The 4,406-nt window shown below is 41.7% G+C and overlaps 1 long non-coding RNA gene across 1 annotated transcript in view; it reads left to right on the top strand.

Moving 5' to 3' along the window:
• The first annotated feature begins 1,156 nt into the window (after positions 1-1,156).
• Positions 1,157-4,406, top strand: part of LOC114624489 — a 16,106-nt gene continuing 12,856 nt past the window's right edge. The window contains exon 1 of the long non-coding RNA XR_003711941.1: positions 1,157-1,282. This is a non-coding gene — a long non-coding RNA (uncharacterized LOC114624489). The remainder of the gene's footprint in view (positions 1,283-4,406) is intronic.

Genomic DNA, 4,406 nt, shown 5'->3' with positions numbered 1-4,406 from the left:
CTTCCTCAAGTGAATGCAGATATTCACTGAGGCTCCTTTGGTGACATTCCAAAATGGTTTTAATTAAACACACACACAATAAATTAATATTAAATTGATTGTCTTGGTCCCACCCCCAGGACCAAGACAATCAATTTGATATGCTCCTGTGACTATAATCGATTTATTGCCCCCATTTAAATTTTAATCTAAATATAATTACATATTTTCCCCCATTCCCTTCCTCAAACTCCTAAAGTAAATGTGTGTTTGTGTGTCTGTGTGTGTGTGTGTGTGTGCATGCTCAAGTGCAGGTATCACAGTACATGCATGGAGATCAGCGGAACAGCCTGCCAGAGTTAGTTCTCTCCTTATGTACATGCATGCATGTTTGCCTGTGTAGAGAGGTATGTGCATGTGCCTTTAGCTGAGCGAAGGAGAATGGCTTCCCCTAGAACTAGAGGCAGTTGTGAGCTCTCCACCCCGACATGGTTGCTGGGGACTGAACCTCCATCCTTTGCAAGGACAGTAAGCACTGTTAACCACTGAGCAATTTCTCCTGCCCCTGTGCCTCTTGGTACAATAGGTAAAATGAGAAATTTTTTTCTCTTTTAAATGGGAATTTTGTTCTCTACCTTTATTGATAACTCAGGATCTCTTTCTAATTTGTGTAGTGACCAGTATTGGTGTGAACGTCCAAAAGCCAAAGGAGTTATTGTCAGCCTAGGCCCAAGGTATCACACTAACAGTCTTTATCCAAAACTAGGGGACATTCCCAGGCCTGTGGCTTACTTTGCCACCTAACCTCTGTAACATGTGGATTGCAATTATAGCATCTATAGCAGTGCTGGCAGCTAAAAATACAAAAGCGACCCCGATAGAGGTCTCGGAAGCAAAACACAAGCCTGTCTTCTACGGAAACAAAAAGGAAAAGAAATTCCGGAGGGGAAGAGAAAAGCAAATTAAAGACGGGCAAGAAAAAAGGGAGCATATTGAAAAAAGCTAACAGAGGCAGCCGTGAGAGGAATCGCAAGCGCTCAGTCATCTGCGGAAGCGACCACTGACAATCTGGATCACGTTGCTGGAGCAGCCATTTAGGGAGAGTGACAGCGCGGCGCCGCGTGGCGCAGGGACCATTTGGCTCTGACGCATGCTCTCCGCCCCGCGCCTCCCCCTCCAGGCTTCTATAACTTGTAAGATGGCGGCGTCCGCATGTATGCGTGCTTCCCGGGATTAGCAAGGCAGCTAGAGGATGACTTAATGAGGAGAGTGGAGAAACTGGCCAGTTAATGAACATGCCCTGGTGAGTGCCGGGTCTCTCGCTGCCAGAGAGGTGGCTGGGGCAGCGGTCACCACTCCGACCGACCGCATGGTCTGCCGCGAGCGCGGGACAGTAGCCGGCTGGCACTCCCTATCTCTCCCCTATTCCTCCCACAGTAGACGATAAGTGATCAGCCACCACATCATCGAACCTCCACTGATGAACCTGTCAGGCCGGGGAGGCTAATTCCTAGGAGAGGTCGTGTTTTTAGGTTTACTTCCGTTTTCCTTTGTCTAATTGGGGTTTGAGGGATAGTGAGTGTCTCCAAAATGGAGTGTTTATTCCAGCTCCCAAGAGGCCTCCAAGAACGGCCTCAACTCTTTTTCATCAAAACTTAGCAGCTGATAAAACTAGCTTATTTGTAAAATTGATTATGGTATAATACGCTTCCCTCCCCCACCCCATGCCTTTCTTATGTACTCCAAATGAGGACCCTAGTGTGTTACTGACTATGTGGTCTGGAAGCATCTGTTATAATAGGCCTTAAAGGGTGATGTGCGTTCTGTTGTTGGAGGCTTATTTGGTCAAAAAGAAATTTCAGTACCTTAGAAAGGCATTGCTGAATAAAGTATGAATTGTTACAACCATTTGGAAGCATTAATGTAGCTAGCTATACTTAGAGAAATAAAAAAAGATATGTGGAATACCAAGTTCCGTATCTGGAACTCAGTAGTCTGACTTTTAAGGCTCAATCCTTCAGAAAGAGAAGCATCAGTATACAAATAAGGATACCTAAAGAGGAGCAAGTACATCAGTATACAAATAAGGATACCTAAAGAGGATGCAAGTAATAAGATACGTAGGTAATAAATAGGAGGGTGTTTAAAAAGTTTGTATATTTTGATTCTTTGGTATAAAAGACGATATGATAGCTTGTTACATTGAAATAAGTTGTAGGATAATATGATCTTATTTTTTTCATATATGTATGAGGATGATAAAGGAATGTCAAAATTAACTTTGTTTTTTTTTAAAACATTATTTTGGCAGTGTTATATATTGTGACCTATTTAACACAAACGCAAACACAGAGAATAAAATCAAACACTAACATTATAGTTGAAGTTTTGCCATACTCTCCATGATTGCAGCTACTCTTGCCATCTCATAGACTAACTATTATTTTTAGTTTAGTGATTGCGCTTATTTTTACCTTTCCCCACTAGTATTGGTTGTGGAACCTAGGACCCTGTGGCGCTAAGCAATCCCACTACCACTGAACTAAATGTAGATCTGTCCCCGTTTGAAGATTTATCTTTAAGTGTGTGTGTTTGTGTGTAGGTATGTGCACATGAGTACAGTTATGGAAGGCAGAAGAAACCATAAGATCCTGTGGAACTGGAGTTACAGGCAGTTGTGAGCCCACCTTTTGAGCCCCTTCCCCGCTTTTTTCTTCCAAAACAAAGTCTTCTGTAGCTGAGGCTGTCCATGACCCTCACTGCCCATTTCTAGCTTCTGAGTGCTGGGATTGCAAGCTTGTTTGTACCACCGTGCCCAGCTTGTCGCTCTTATTTTAAGAGTATTAACCCAGGATGGTCTTGATTTTGTAATCTTTCTGCCCCAGCCTCCCAAATTGCTGGGACTATAACCTCAGCTTCTCTACTTAGTTTTTTTTTGTGACATACGAAGTTCTAACATGGCTGGTATTTTGCATGGGAGTTCTCAACCTTTGTAACTCAAGTTCCAGGGGATCCAAATCCTTTTCTGATCACTTTGGGTACCAGGCACATGATGCACAAACATCCACCCAAGAAAAATATTCATACACATGAAGTGAAATAAATCACATTTAAATTTTTTAATAAATAAAAACAACAAAATTAAAAACAATCATTTTTATTTGCATAGGATATTACTAAGGCCACAATAATGAGTCCATACCAGCAATTAATCTTATTAATTATGGATACAGGACAACTGTTCCCACTGCATAAACAAAAGGGGCTTTGAACAGAGCATTAATAAGTTAAAACATCTACTACAAGTCACTTTAAATGGTTCTGCATGCAGGCAAAGGAAGTCACATATTTGAATCATGGGAATGCTATATTCCTCAGGACACTGATAGCACGTTTGAAGAATAGACAATGTAGTGCTGGAGAGTTAAATTTGGAATGTTATTTACATTCGTGTAAAATGTTTCTGGGTTAATGGACCTTTCTGGAGATTAGCAGTGGTTCAGAACTTTGATTCAGTTACTAACAGTCAATCAGCCAGCTATGAGTAAAGACTATGGCTTCAAAGAGTCGTATGTGTGGTCCCAAGGAGAGGGTATCAGGACATCAGTGATGAATCTGACCCTCTCTGAGATGTAACAATACCATCACTTAACAGGTTCTATGGAGATTTGAAGGCAAGAAATCAGACAGGTTAGGCTCCAGTACTCGGCTATACATGTGAGTCCCCCAGTATGACCTTTGTAAGACTCAGGAGAAAATACCCTGCTGTTCTACCCTTCTGGCCTTACCGAGGGCTCTGAGACTATGCTCATATAAATTTCTTTCTTGTGTTTTTGAGACAGGGTCTTGCTATGTGGATCAGGCTGGCCTGGAATTCCCAATCTTTCTGCTTCAGACATAGTCCATCAAACGTATAGCTATTAATTGACTTTCCGCAGTTGAACCAGCACTAAAAAACAGACAAATATTTCAGTTTAATAATTCCAACCTTCTTACATATTTAAGTCTGATACTAATACATGCTAGTCTATTTAAACTGTGTCTTTTGTCTTTATTGTTTTTACTTTCCTTTCTATTGTCATATAACACTCGGATCAAAGGCAAAGTAGAGGAAGAAAGAGTTTATTTGGCTTATACTTCCAGATCATAATCCACCACTGAAGGAAGTCAAGGCTGAAACTCAAGCAGGGACTTGAAGAAGAAAGCATAGAAGAATACATCTTGCTGGCTCACCCATGCTTACTAGCTTGCTTATACATCCTGGAACCACACAGCCAGGGACTGATGCTACCCATCAGGCCAGTGTGATTTCATCAATCCCTCAGATGACTTTAGACTGTCAAGTTAACAGTTAAAGCCAACTAGGGCATGTGCTTTGCATTCTCTCTCTCTCTCTCTCTCTCTCTCTCTCTCTCTCTCTCTCTCTC

The sequence above is a fragment of the Grammomys surdaster genome, unplaced genomic scaffold (assembly GCF_004785775.1).
Source record: "Grammomys surdaster isolate TR1022 unplaced genomic scaffold, NIH_TR_1.0 207, whole genome shotgun sequence".
In the NCBI taxonomy this organism is placed as follows: Eukaryota; Metazoa; Chordata; class Mammalia; order Rodentia; family Muridae; genus Grammomys; species Grammomys surdaster.
The sequence above is the reverse complement of the archived record's forward strand: the minus strand, read 5'-3'. Positions and strand labels throughout refer to the sequence as shown.